Genomic DNA, 16,115 nt, shown 5'->3' on the forward strand with positions numbered 1-16,115 from the left:
TAAAGTCATGTTTAGAGACGCGTACAAAGAAAATAGTGTTTCCACACCATCTTCAACTTGTAATGTGCAACTTTGTGTTCTATATGAAATAGATGTACATGTAACAGAGAAACTGTAAGATCTGTGTGTCTCGTGGCCGCTTTGTAGACAGACCAGAAAAGCTCTACAGTACATCACAATCTCAGTTTAAACAATCTCTTGTAGAAGGACTATCCTTTTATTTTCTTATAATGTATTTGTTCATATTTTCCGGCAAACACTCGCGACATGATTGACCAGATTCTGAGAATAGTCTTCATCTAAAAACAATGAAAAAGTATAGAGTGGTATCAGCTAGTGGGGTAGGCCATCAAAATCAGCATTAAAACTTTAACAAATTTAGAAGAGAGGATTTCAGTATTAGGTATTTGTTATACTGATACATATTTCTGTTGGGCAAACATATTTCCTGTATAAACGACTATGTCTATAACCTTTTCAAAGGGAATGTAGTATAATGTCATGGTTCTTAATTGCAGTCACATTACTTACGCTTTAATCTCAAGCTGAAATGTTGAAACGAGGATGAAAACTAAAATGTGCACATCTGAACAAGAGCTCTAGATGTAGTGGCGCTAGAAAAAAGTAATTTAAAACAACATTTACAAAAATATACCCAGATGATCATGATCAATATACCTTTTCAAGACTGTGTACGACCTCAAACTTTACTGAATGTGTAGCTTTGAGCACAATGGTAAGATAAGTGTAAAACAGCATGCCTTAATTTTTGTGTCGATACTTAATGGGGTCTCACATCAAATAGATGAATAATCGTCCTAAAAAGAAATACCGACTTAGTCAAACACTCTCAAGAAATTTTCTTAATTTTCATTTATTTCTGTAAACACTGAATGCTGATGGCTCTCAGAGAGAAGGCCTCACCTACAGTACAGTCATAGTAGTGACATATACAGTCCAACAAACAAAATGTGAGCCGCGTCGTCCATAATCCTGATCGTCTGAGTAAAATGTCAGTCACAATAGATCAAGAGGAGGATTTCTGTATTCTGTATGCATTATAGCAATTTTTCTTACATGTATACATTTTTGCATTTTGTAATTCAATGATTTTTAGTCAATTTGCTTTGCGCAAAGATAATTCCTATGTAAAGATTATGTTTGAATTCTTTCTATAACATTTACAAAAGCGTTGAACATCATAGTTCTCAAAATATGTTTGCATTACATCAAATAAATATGACAGAAGTGGAGAAACAAAGAGGTTTAATACATGCACACATTGTAGATGCTTGCGTACAACTGAGATGTTGCTTTATTTGAGTCAAAGAAGATGGCGACAGTGACTGATGACATTCTTTAATGTTTAATGTCGTTGTGTTGAAAAAGATTCTGTGGACAAACACCTCGAGGAAATAATTTGAAATGGAGCTTTGTCAAAATAATAAAAGTTCAGTCAAATGTTCAATCATTTTCTTAAATTAATAAGTATGTGCTCGTCATGCTCTCTTTCCCATGCAAGGATTAGCATGAGCTATGGAGGAATCTTAAAACAAATACAGCCGAACAAACGAAATGTGAATTGTGACATCTGCTATCTGAGCAAGATGACTAAATCCAGTCATCCTTTCACAATTGTTTATGAAACAGATTTTCCGAATTCTATATGCATTATGAACATTTTCTTGTCTTACTATACACTCTTTCTTAGAGATTTGGTCTCTTGAATGTATGAAAGGTTATGGATTAAATTTATCAATACAAGAGTGTGGACATTTTAACATGCTCAAACTTAAATGAATGTGCAGCTTTCAGTGCAATAGTTTGATTTATTTCAGTTGTAATAGTTTTAAGGGTAAAAGAGCAAGACTTAATTTTCGTGTTGATGTTTCGTGTGTTCGCACATCATGGACAGACACAAAGTTGCACTAAAAGAAATTTCTCAAAAAGATTTTCATTTATTCCTGTTATGATGACAGCTCACAAAGAGGTGTCTTCACCTAAAAACATACACAGTCCAACAAAAAATTGTGAACAGCCATCTGAAACCTTGATAATATGACTAAATCTAGTAATGTAAAAAAAATAAAAAAATAAAAAAATTTAATTATTTACAAAACACTGTGATTCTTAGATGAGACGCATCCCTGACAAAATCTGTTGGCATGCAAAAATACTCATAAATGTTTTAGCACAGCTATTTACACACATAGTACGAGAACTGTAGCCTACTTTGTATCGATTGTCATAGTAAATTCATTACCAGTTTATTAGGGTCAAAAGGAAATGATGATAATAGTTGAAACATCCTTATATTTTATATCTCTTTCATTTTGAAAAGCACAGATGCTGGTGCTTTAATCTTTTAGTAAACCGTTTAAAATGACATGATACCTAGAAAATAGTCAAAATGTACAAGTTTTGTGTTCTAGGTGAGAAATGTACAGCAATAAAGTTTTCATGAACATTAGAAAACGACATGTATTCCCTGTGGCTGTTAAACATAATTGTTAAGCATGACTTGCTTTAGTGACACACAATGTGTTTAAAACCTTTTAAACATGTTTCAAACCGTAGGTGTAATTGTTTTACTGAGAAGTTTTAAGTGAAATGTATATTTGTTCCTTTACAGTACACATACTATCTACGGGCTAGATTCAAATGAAAACATTTATTAAATAACAACAAAAGTAAAACAACATTTTTGCTCATACTTAAAATTTTGTATACTCAAATTTGTGTGTGTGTGTGTGTGTGTGTGAGAGAGAGAGATAGTCCAAATAATCAGCCAAAGTGTTGATTATTTGTCTAAAGCAGGGCTTATTTAAAATGTTTATTTGTTTGTCTTGTCATATCATGTTATGTACTTTTCATTTAAACAATGTCGTTTAGCACAATTGTCAACCATTGTTGTTTTATTGTGCTTTATAAATAAAATGAACTGAACTGAACTAAAGCATGATTCTGTGCACATCTATATGAGTGAATGCTGTAAAGCCATTAACACAAGCACAAAGAGGATACTGTCGTCCGCTGTCAGTTAGACCCCACAATCACCTTCACTGTCAGAAGTAAATGGATAGTTGGCGGTTTGAATAATTTTTAACTTAAGACTGCTTCTCATAAGTTTATCTATTCAACCTACAGATTAGGTTGTTCTGATTCTACAGAGGTGTTAGCATACACACGTTGAGATGATAAAGAAAAACTTGCCTGGACATAGCACCTTTTCAGACGCATATAAAAATTTTCATCAATTGGTGAATTCTTTAATTTATGTTTCAGTTTTCATACAATCAAAACAGTGATGTCTTAGCTATCAACATTTAGCCTATAGATCAAGCAGAACTGAACCGTTTAGGGGTTTGACATTAGGCACGTGTTTGGATGCCTTCCATCCCCCCAAAAACAAAGAACTACCCTCAGACATGACACCTTTCTTGATCCATACCTGGAAAAGCCGATGTCCTGACAATCTTCCTTATTCAGAGGCGGATGTAGACAAGCCGGTAGGAACAAATTGGTGTCTAGACAATAACATATGCCATACAAATCAAACAAACATTGGTCCTCTTAAGGAGCCACCACATCACCCATTACTCAGCCACTTTTTCCACAACCAGGAAGACCCCCCTGACTAGGCATTAACATATAACATACAGATCAAACAAACATAAGGTGGCAATACACATTCTTTGCTCAGCCATTTTTTACAGAACCAAGAAGAGGCCCAACACCTCCAAGACTGAGCGTTAGCTACAGGCCAGGAAGGAACGCCATAAAAACCCCATGGCACCAGGTGAGTGATAAAAACAACGTAAATCCACTCATAAATCCAACAAATGTCATCTGTTTAGATCTTTTGATTTAAAAACCCCATACTGTCATGTCAGTCAGGGCTGACAGGACCCCGGTGACGTGACAGTCAGGGTGACAGAGGGGTCATATACCCATAAATCAGGTCAGAAATCTACCCAGGTATACATTTGACATATGACAACCTGTCAATCAACGCTGACAGGGTGCTCATAAATCCGGTCATAAATCATGGTCATAAATCATCTTTGACGTGGAGTATTGGATATAACTACTCTTGTAAAGCGGTCAATCATTTGGCCTGAAAGAGTTTGATAAACATCTGTGTAATTGTTATGAATATGACAGCATAACCCAGATCGACTCACCCGTTCACACACACTCAGCTCTTATTATACCAGACTGATGACAATAATGACACAAAATGAGAGAACACACACACCTCTTTTCTGTTTCTTCATACTAATATCATCCCTCCTTTTCACTTTTTTTTTTAGTGTTTTTGTGAAATGTGTCAGGTTTTTCTTCTTCTGTGTCACCTTATGTAAGACATCAGAGGGCTTTATGGAAGCATGTTTGATTAATATTAATATGTGCGCATTTGTTATTTGGGTGTGAAGGTTCAAAAGGTTAGATATGCCAATATAGATATATCTAGGCCTTAATATGCACCATTTTATACTACAAAATGGTGAAGAATATTACAGAAATATGTGAAACGGTACATACCTCTGTGATTTTTGTACAGTGACTCTAGTGGAGCAGAAATAATGTACTTCACTTTTAAGTAGATATAAAGTCAATATTAACATTAGTAAAAAAACAAAACAAAACAACAATAATTGTTATAAAAAATAAAAATAAAGTTTATAAGTGATATGAAAAAAAAATTTTTTTTACCATGTTTAGAAATTGTTATTAATAAAAAGCAGTAATAATAATAATAATTCTAACAAGAATATAGGCCTTAAAATTGCACGTTATTATTATTGTTATTATTATTAAAATTACAGCATTAGCATATATAAGGCTTCAAAAATGGCAATAATAATAACGGTCATATATATATATATATATATATATATATATATATATATATACATATTACAAAATTATTATTGTTTACAATAATCAAATTTATTATTATTATTATTATTTAAAATGACGTTAGGAGTAGTATTCAAATTTATAAGGCATCAGAAATGACAACAACAATAATAATAATGCCTATACTCTTGTTAAACAGATTATTATTATTATTATATTGACATTTCTGCATACTTAACAACAAAAACAATAATAATAATATGCCATTTTTAAGGTTTATATTCTTGTTGATCAAATTTGTAATTGCTTTCAGGCAGCAGAAATGTGTTCATTGTCATGGCGTTTGTATGACTTAATTGCTTTTTGTGATTCATATATTTTGATCTGATTCTGATGCTCATGATTCATGATGATTTGTTTTTCTTGGAAAATTTTCAATTCAATAACAGAAGGAAGAGATCCACTTTTCTGGATTGTAAGTGTCATGAATGTTGTTCATCAGCCGTAATGAAGGAGGAGTGTCAACACACACTTAAATAAAAGCTGCGAGCAGGTGCTTCAATGCCAAACATTCACCAGAACAAACACCAGACGGTCTGTCAGAGCACCTGAACTTCACCGACACACAGGTAACAAATATTGCATTTATGATAACTTTTTGTTAAGAATTCATAATAAACATTACGCTTAATTGATCAACAGCTCGAGTTTATTCAAAATGAATATAGTGAAAATATATATAGCACCATTGTTGCATTAAGGCAAAACAACAGGTGAATATCTTAAATTAAGAATTGCAAAATTTATAATGTGCTAGTTTTCTCATATGCTATGTTGAAGTATATGCAAATAAGGCATTATGTAGTTCAATATGCACTAACTTGCATTTCCAGAAAATGAATCTGAACACTGGACAAAGCCAAGTTCAAATTTTTTGTTTCATTTTGTTGATTGTCAAATGTTTTTATAGAAGGATTTTGGATATTTATTTTCACTCCGTGACAGAACATTTCTAACTAACTATCAACAGTTAGTTTTAATAAATTTTTTAGGAATAATATGTTGTAAAACCAGGCTTCTATAAAAACCTTCAGAATATATAGATGAGAACAAAACTGTAAACGTTTCAGTGTTTAGGTCATCATAAGCCTTGTCAACATTATTTCTAACATACTTCATATAAAACCGATTAAGCTTAGTTAAACTACAAAACAGGATAATTTAAAACATCATTAAACTTCGATCCATATATTTTTATATATGCATTTATATTTAAATATGCTTGACATTGAGACCTATTTATTGATTATTTAAAAATTAAAGTTATTATATGCTCTTAAAAATAAAGGTTCTTCATTGGCATCATGGATTCGTTGAAGAACCTTTAACATCCATGGAATCTTTCCATTCCATAATGGAAAGTTCCTGGAGGCCAGAGCCCTGCGGAGTTTAGATGCAACCCTAATTAAACACACCTGATCCAATCAAGTCCTTCAGGCTTATTTGAAAACTACATGGTTTGTGTGTTGGAGCAGGGTTGAACTAAACTCTGCAGGGCTGCGGCCCTCCAGGAACTGAGTTTGACACCCCTGTTCTATGACACCACTCTGAAAATTCCTATTTGGAACCTTTATTTTTAAAATGCCCTATTATGGATTTTTGAAAATTACCTTTCATGCAGTGTGTAACACAGCTCTAAGTGAATGAAAATATCCTGCAAAGTTTTAAATCTGAAAGTGCACCGTCTATAAAGTTATTGTCTGTTGTTGTTGTAAGAAGGAGTAGACTCTGAATAATTGAAACGAGTCGTTTTTAAAACGAATCTTAAGCTGTTTCATGTTGACATCAACTTGAAACAGTAGCATATTGCCCGTCCACTTTTTGCCACTAGGTGCCGCTTTTGGAGCGTTAAAAATAGCTGTTTTCCCGGTATTGGCTGTACACAAAGAAGCAATGCTCACAGTCACAAAGACAAAGAGTTTGTCATTAATCGCTATATGAATTTATTATACATGAGATAATCATGAGTTCAAATGATTGGTCAGCAGGCCTTGCCATGACATTTCATTGAGGAAACATAACAGTAGAAGACTTGTTGAAGTATTTGAAAACCAGCAATTTAGATGTTTGAATGCATCTGCTGATTCTTTACTATGACAATGTTCCATATGTTAATAACTTTAAAGTGCTGAATGTGCATTCTAGGAACACTTCCTTCTCTGTCTGGCTTGACTAAAGAAATCGTATGTAGGCACAATTGATATTTGTCTAGAAAATTAAACTTAAACAGCATGTAAGCAGAAGCCTTCGGATGAAAAGTTTGTTTAAATCTTGATGAACTTACATTCAATCAAGTACGTCCAAACTTTCCTCTGCTAGTGTAGGTGAACCAAGTATTTTATGACTCAAGATCAAATCTAATGTAAACCTGGAATTAAATGCAAAGATGAGGAATTTAAATAAATAATTAAATATATTTATTTTACATTTATATTTGCTCATTTGGCAGACACTTTTATCCAAAGTTACAAACCTTATTTATATTTTATAATTTTTAAATATTTTTTTTATTCGTTCATTCATTCATTCATTCATTCATTCTATCTTATTTCTTTATTCAATCTTGTTTACTTATTTGTTAACATCTTGTTTAATATTAAATAGAAGGATGTGAAATTTAAATAAATAATTAAAAGCAGTAAAATTTATTTTATTTATTTAATATTTGTATTTCATTTGCATTTTATTAGAAGTTCTATTTATGTTTTTATTATAATTGCATTTATTACATTTTTATTTATTCAGATTTTTATTTATTTATTACATTTTTATTATAAGCACACACAAATTATTTGTATTAAAATTTGTATTTATTTATTAGAATTGTTTAAAATATTAGAATCAGAAAAATATTAAGGTTTTTATATCTATTTTCTGTTGATTGATTGAAAAGCATTTAACATATTCAGTTTTTATTTATTAGAATTGTATTTGTTAATTTTTTATTTATTCACAATTTTTATTTATTGCATTTTATTATATGCATGTGTGTTGTTGCATTTATGTACCGGTATAAAGGTCTAAAACTCATAATTTACATCTCCATCATCCATATGTAGCTCACAATCAACAAGTGCATAATTACCTCTTGTTTGGATAGATGTTGTTAGAAGTTTTAGGTACTTTCCCCCGGTGACCGTCCTGGCTCAGTCAAGTTCGGACCACTTGGTCAATTTCTATTTTGTCTGACCTTTTCTTCTCGTTCCTGTTAGAGGACCGGTCAGGAAATTGCATATCGGATAGGTTGGGACCTAATCCTTCAGTGTGTGTGTGTGTGTGTGTGTGTTTAGTTTTTGTTCAAAGTTTAATTTATTTGTTAGAATTTATTAAAATATTAGAAATAGAATATATATTTATTCATCTAATTTTATATTTTTTATTGATTGATTGATTGATTGATTGATTGATTGATTGAAAAAGCATTTAACATATTTAGTTTTTTTTTTCTCTCTATCAATCCTTCAGCCTACTTGTAGAAATGTCTGGAGGGCCCACTGCCAGAGCTCCTGCAGCTGAGACCCCGTCGGCATCAGGTGAGGAGGAAGAGGATGAGGAGACTAGTGCAGTTCATTTACATAAAAAGAGTTCACTACTGTTGGGAAAACACTGAGATTTGATGCTTTCAGGGAGATGTAAACGTTTCTCCTCTCATTCACAGACATGCTTCTGACGGTTCATTCCGTCGACCTCCTGGAATCCAAGGATGGGCCGAACCGACGCGAGCATCACACAGACGCTTACTTCAGCGACAACCTGATCATCCGCAGAGGACAGACCTTCCAGATGTGGATCGAGTTCTCCAGACCCTTCAACCCAAAATCTGACAGTCTGCAGCTGCAGCTGAAGTTAGGTGAGTGAGCTGCGTTCACACAACCTGTTTGACAACAGTCATTATTTTTCCATTTCAACTCACGAGGTGCTCAGAAATGACTCATTTTATCTTTAAAATCTTAATTTGACACATACTAAAAGGTCAGACATCTCAGCAAGATAACAAGTACAAGCACCTCTGATAGTATGTTTTTTGTTGAATAATTGGATTTAGGGATGTGTTGAGCAACATTTCTCTACAGATAGCTGTGAAAACATCTACAATCAGAATTACTGTTAAAATCAGTAGCAGAAGAACCTAAATCAGAAAGAAATCAGCAGAATCAGCACAAAATCAAAATCAAAATCAAAATCTGGGGTATTAATAGTTAAATAAAACTAAAACAATTAAAAAAAATAAAAAAATAAATAAAAACTTTGCTGATAAATAAATAGAATAATAAGCTGGAATAAATAAAATGTTTACAATTTTTATTGAACTTATTTTATTTCAGCTACTATAGCCAATGCAACATTTCTCATTTTTGTATACTTCAACTTGCTGCTGTATTAAATAACTAAAACTGAAATATAAATGAATACATACTATATACGCATATTTAAAAAAAACAAAAATGATAAAATGACTAAAACTTTAACTAAAATAAAAATGAAATATATAAAAACTAATACAAATAAAAACTAATTCAGGATTGCAATATTACTTTTATAATAGTATCAAATTAAGATACTATTATAAAAATAAGTATTATAAAAATAGTTTCAAAATCAGAATTAAATTAGAATCAGAAATAAAATCAGTATCAGAGGAGCAACTTGAATTAAAATAATCAGCCCATATCATATGCATTCAGTATTAAAAAAAAAAAAAAAAAAAAAATCAGAACCACAATCATAATCAGGCAATTAGGTGCATTTAAAATTATTTGATCTTGTTTTAACTGGTGTTTTGTTGGATATCTATGTGGAAGCTCATAAAACATGCAGTTTTTTTCGTGCTATGTTTTTCATCTGGATTCATTTGTGATGGATGTGAGTCATGAAGTGCTTGGGTTTTGACCAGGACTAGTGATTATGTGACCTAATCCGTCTAATCCAGCTGCTCCTTGAGTCTCCTTTCTTAATGGATCTCCAGCCGAGTCACTGACAGATGATTCAATTGAAGCTAAATCATTAAGATGTGTTCTTCTGACAGTGGGTTTCCATGTCTTTGTTGTGTTTTTGACACAGAGCCCATCTTCAGCAGTAGCACTGGGATTCACATCTCTGTCCCGTTAGTGGACATCCTGGAAGACGGCCGCTGGGAGATGAAGATCGTGGAGCAGAAAGACAAACGTGTGCGGCTGGCGGTCAACACACTTCCCACCGCCTCCATCGGCTGCTACAAGGTGACGGTGGAGTCTTTCTCACCGAAGGGCAAGCTGCTGTTCCCCTGCAGCCCCAACGATTTATACATGCTCTTCAACCCCTGGTGTGAAGGTACAGAGTCAATGCAGGACAATCACACTCACTTTTCCCTCATTTGCATTAATGAAGTAGCACTACATTCATCTGTCTTTCCTCAGATGATGCCGTGTATCTGGATGACGAATCAGAAAGGAAAGAGTATATCCTGAATAGCATGGGCAGAATTTACTACGGAACCGAGCAGCAAATTGGAACCAGAACATGGAATTTTGCCCAGGTGTGGAAACAGTGATTTTTATTATTATTTTTATTATTATAGTTTGAATTTGCAAATAATAAAAATAATAATTATTATTGTTATGCTATAATTTTATCAGTTTGAACAGATCTGTTATTATCTATAATTGTATTATTGTTGTTGTTGTTGTTGTAATGATTATTATTGTTTTTAAATGTATTTATCGTTATTATTATTATGCATTTTTATAGTTTTGAACAGATTCTATTATTATCTATAATTCTATGATGTAATATGATGATGATGATGATGATTAGTAGTAGTAGTAGTATCTTCATTATTATTATTGTTGTTGTGAATATTGTTTTTTATTAATTAAATGTATTATTATTATGCATTTTTATCGGTTTGAACAGATTCTATTATTATCTATATTTCTATAATTATTATTATTATTGTTGTTGCTATTATTATTATTATTATTATTATTATTGTTAATTTCATCATCACCATCATCATCATCATCATCATCAATATCATCGTCATCGTCATCATTGCCATGCAATTGTTTTTTTCATATTTATTATCATCTATAAATCTAATAATTAAGTAATAAGAACAATAATAATAATGGAAATAACAAATAATAATAGTAACAACAATAACAATAAACAAAAACAAATTAACAATTACAATAATATTAATTATTTTTATTATTAATATAATAAAATTATTTCCAATTGATCAATTCCATTATTATGATTTTTTTTATTTTGCATTTGTTTTATCAGTTTGAACAGGATATCCTGGAAGCGTGTCTGTTCATTTTGGAGAGAGGTCAGGTTGCTATGACTGAATGGAGAGATCCAGTGATCGTGTCCAGAATGGTATCTGCTCTGGTGAGTCACATTCACATGGATTCATAAGAAATCATGTATATGATTTGAGAAGGTGAATTACAGTAGCCAGCATGTGGTAGTTTTAGGTTCATGCGAACCTTTTGTGTTCATACAGGACACAAAACAACATGTAGACTGTCTTTCTTGTGAGGAACAGAAAAGTGATTAAAGAGCTGAAAAGCACCTGTTTTTGAGAAGTTTTTCTGTTCTTCTGTGACAGGTGAACTCCAACGATGACTACGGTGTTCTGATGGGTAACTGGAAGGACAGCTATGAGGGTGGGACGTCTCCCACCGCCTGGAGCGGCAGCGGTGATATCCTGAGACAGTATTACGAAAGCTCAGGGAAGCCTGTCAAATTCGCCCAGTGCTGGGTCTATGCAGGAGTCACCAATACCGGTACGTTTGGATTTCTCTTTTTATCACTCTATTAAAAATACATTTCTATCATGTTTTTAGGAAGAAAATGTTATCTAAATAACATTCTCTCTCAGTGTTAAGATGTCTTGGTATTCCCACCCGCTGTGTGACCAACTTCAACTCGGCTCACGACACGGACCTTTCCTTGACCACAGACATTTATATTGATGAGAAGCTGGAAATCATCAAAGACAAGACCAGCGATTCTGTCTGGTACGATATTTTATTGTCATTAATGGCATCAGTTTCAGGTTTATGTTATACTTAGTCTCTCTGATCAGCAAAACTTATGCTTGGAAGACTATCAATTCAATGTTGACGATCAATGAACTGACAGTTCTCATATACAGCCATCATTACTGACACTTTACATTAACATGATATCAGGGTTATTATATTTCACTGAAAGTAAAACCATAAAAAATCACTTGAAATACAATAAATGTTAACAAAAAATAACATAACTATGCTTTATGTCATAGTTATATCAACATTTCTATTTTTTTAGTTTGACTTGAAGTACTAAAATGACAATCTGAAATAAAATTAATCAAAAACTTTATAGACATATTAAAAAAAAATAAACAACAATTAAAAATTACAAAAAACACACAAAACTAATTTAAAATATTTATAAAAGCTATAATATTATATTATTGAAATTATAGATATATTACCATTACTATTACTTTTTTGGGTGCTAATAAATATGTTCATTAAACTAATATTTAACAAACAAAAAAATAATAATAACCTAGCATGAAAAATGGCTAGCTTTAGAACATTAAGCAATAACTTAATTTCTTGAAATTTCTTGGAATATAGAAATGTATCATCAGTTATTATTTAAAGTTATTTTTTTAGTATATTTGCTAAATGTTTATTTAATAATTTCCTGCAAACTGCCCTTATAATATTTAGATGATTGTTTTTTTGTTGTTGTTGTTTTTTTTTTGTTTGTTTTTTTAAGGTAAAGTGCCTCAATTCACTATTTGTAAGAAGAAGAAAAAAAACCTTTCAGGTCTTGTTTTAGGCCTATTCTGCTTTATTTTTGCAAATTGCAGACCAACAATAAACGCTTTCAATAAACTTTCTCTGTAGGAACTTCCACGTGTGGAACGAGTCCTGGATGAGCCGTCCGGACCTCCCTGCTGGTTACGGCGGGTGGCAGGTGGTGGACGCGACCCCTCAGGAGCCCAGCCAGGGTTCGTACCGCTGCGGTCCCACTTCTGTCTCCGCTGTCCGCAACGGACAAGTCAACCTGAAATTCGACACTCCGTTTGTCTTTGCCGAAGTGAGTGTTTCATATGAACCTCTTCTCACCCTCATTTGTGTCTGGTGACATTTTGAACTTTGCACTTTATTCAGAACATCTTCTGAAAGGCTGAAATGACTTCACTGTGTGTCTCAGGTGAACAGTGATAAGATCTACTGGCAGAAGAAACCCGATGGAAGCTTCAGTCAGGTTAATGTGGAGAAGAGCTCCATCGGTCAGTGCATCAGTACTAAAGCTGTAGGATCTGATGCTCGTGTGGACATCACACACCTCTACAAATACCCAGAAGGTAAGAAAATACTTTCATCTGGTCCAAAATTGTACTGAAAATCTGAAATTGTATTTAGTCATTTTAGTATTTCAAGTTGAACTAAAATATGAAATTACTAGCTGAAATTATTTTTATTTTTTATTTTTAGGGCCCGAGCACCTATGGTGTGAGGACCCTGTTGGAATTGCTTTGTTTATTATTTTATTTTATTTCAATTAACATTTATTTCATTTCAAGTCAATAAAAATATTTTTATGGTTTTAGTTTTAGTTTTAGTTAAGGATAATATCACTGATGCAAGAAATCCAACTCAAAGTGATTTACAATAATAACAACATTACAACAAGCACAGTACTTCACATAAAAACAGATAATATACCACATAATATATGAACTTAAAATGCACAGAATTCATGACAAAATCTTAAAATTAAAAACTAATTCATAAAATACCCTTACAAAAATTAACCATGGTTTTTTCTCCAGATAAAAAAAGGGTTACTATAGTTAAACCATAGTAACCACAAATTAAATATGGTTTTGCTTCACTAACCATAGTTAAACCATGGTATTAAAATTGTGAATATATATGGTAATCAATATGCCAAAAAACATGGTTACTACACTTTTTACTATAATAAAACGATGGTTAATTTTCATAAGGGTAGGAAACTGAAAATTAGAAAACATTGGAAGCAGCAATTTATGTTGATAACTTGAGTTGGATCCCTATGTAAGCAGCACACTTTGGAACAATGGGTTTAGAGATAATACTCCAAAAAGCAGCAGCTCACACTCCTCTTTTCTGTTTAATCATGTCCGTCAGGTTCATGGGAGGAGCGCACTGCCGTGGAAAGGGCCAGTCGCTTGGCTCCAAACCGACTTTGTATCCGTCCCCACTGGCAATGACGTGAGCGTTGAGATCGTCATGGACGGGCAGGGCCTCGTATCGGTGAAGATGCCAAACTCTCCATCGTTCTGAAGAACAAAAGCTCAAGTCAGCGCACGGCCAGTCTGCTGTATGAGGTGATGGTCATGTACTACACCGGCGTGCTGAAAAATACTGTGAAGAAGGACCAGATTCCTCTCACCCTTAAACCGCAAGAGAGTGAGTGGAGTTTTACAGTCCCACCAGAGACGTTTTTCTGGTTATTGTGCCCCAAAATGTCTGAATTAGTTGCTGCATTTCTCAAAAATCACTTGATGATGAGACGTGCTTGTAGTTGGTGTTCAATTTAATTCACAAATTGTACCTTTATACCCTTAAAAGAACATATATGTGCCTTATTTACCTCTAAAAGGTGCAAATTAGTACCTCAGAGTCATAATATGTACCCCCAAGGTACTTCTTTGAATTTTTAGGTGTAAATAAGGAAAACAAGTTAAGATGATAAAATGTTGTGCATCTAAAAGTGGTAATGTTTACTTTTAAATAGAATATTTCTGTATATGAACAACAATTTGATCAACTTTATGGATTATGGATCCCAGTTAATGTTAATGTTGCATCTGTTTTCCTTAAATTTAGTGTTTTTTTTAGAGGGAAAACACATACACACAAAACAAAACAAAGTACTCAAGCTGGTGCACATGTTTGAGGGATTAATTGAATTTGCAGTCCTGTTTGAGATTATGGGCAGTGAGCAAAATGGACTGGAGTACTGTGCAAAATTACCTTGAAATATTTCATTATAATCATTAATGCCATGTTCCTTTTCTCTCCCTTCAGCCAAGACTATTCCTTTGACTCTGCAGTATAAAGAGTACATGAACCATCTGGTGGACCAGGGCGCTCTGATGCTCGCGGTCACCGGACGGGTCAACGAGACCCAACAGATTCTGGCCACACAGTTCAACTTCAGGCTGCGCACACCAGACCTCATCATCACTGTCGTCGGTGATCCTCTAGTCTTTATCTAGGACGTTTAACAAGCACAAAACTTTCTTATATCTTTCTTACTGTCAAATCTGTTGATGTTTAACCTGGTTCAGTGCATCTAAAAGTACCATTTGAATTACAAATGAGGAATGCAAATGAGATTTGAGAATTAAGTGTCCTTCATTTAAAAATCTACATCCTTTGATTGTGTTTTGACTGTTTCAGCCTCAAGGGGACGCTGTGGTGGGTAAAGAGTTGACAGTCAAGATCACGTTCCAGAACCCACTGTCACAAGTGTTGAGGAATGTTTTGTTCCGTATAGAAGGATTGGGAATGCAGAGTGTCAGAAAGATCGCGTATGGGTAAGTCTTTCAGTTTTTAAGAGCATTTTGTGGTGCGACATGCATGCACTTTAAATTTGCTTCATGTGTGTGAGCTGCACTTCAATAAATATGAGTGAAATGAGTGAAAAGCTTCCAGAAAGTCTATAATCTATTTGTGTTTCTCAGTGATGTGGATAAGCATGCGACGGTTACACTAACGGAGAAGTTTGTTCCCACCGTCGCTGGTCCTCAGAAACTCCTGGCATCGATGGACTGCCGTCTGCTCACTCAAGTGCACGGAGTCGCTGATATTGTGGTCAAACCAAAGTAAAAAGCACTGTCATTGTGAAGCCTGCTAAAGCTCTCAGTTGTCTTGAGGATATAAGAATATTTACAAAATGAAATGGTCATTTAGAGTTAAATTTTTTTTACTTTGATATGAAACTCATGTAAATCAACAATAAAGATCTTTCATGCTTTATTCATATCCTGTCTGTCTGGGTTTGTTTGTGTGTTGATTTCAAATATCTACAGTATATCTCAGAAATTGATTTTACCATTATTTAGTCTTGTGACATCAGTGTTTAAATGTTCAATCTCTGTTTGTTCTTATTTTTCATCTCTTTTTTAAGTTCTTATTTAACTCTTT

The 16,115-nt window shown here is 33.3% G+C and overlaps 1 pseudogene; it reads left to right on the forward strand.

The window, feature by feature from the left end:
* The first annotated feature begins 5,369 nt into the window (after positions 1 to 5,369).
* On the forward strand, positions 5,370 to 15,869 carry LOC131532153 (protein-glutamine gamma-glutamyltransferase K-like; annotated as a pseudogene).
* The last annotated feature ends 246 nt before the right edge of the window (positions 15,870 to 16,115 follow it).

This window comes from Onychostoma macrolepis, chromosome 23 (genome assembly GCF_012432095.1).
Source record: "Onychostoma macrolepis isolate SWU-2019 chromosome 23, ASM1243209v1, whole genome shotgun sequence".
Classification (NCBI taxonomy): domain Eukaryota; kingdom Metazoa; phylum Chordata; class Actinopteri; order Cypriniformes; family Cyprinidae; genus Onychostoma; species Onychostoma macrolepis.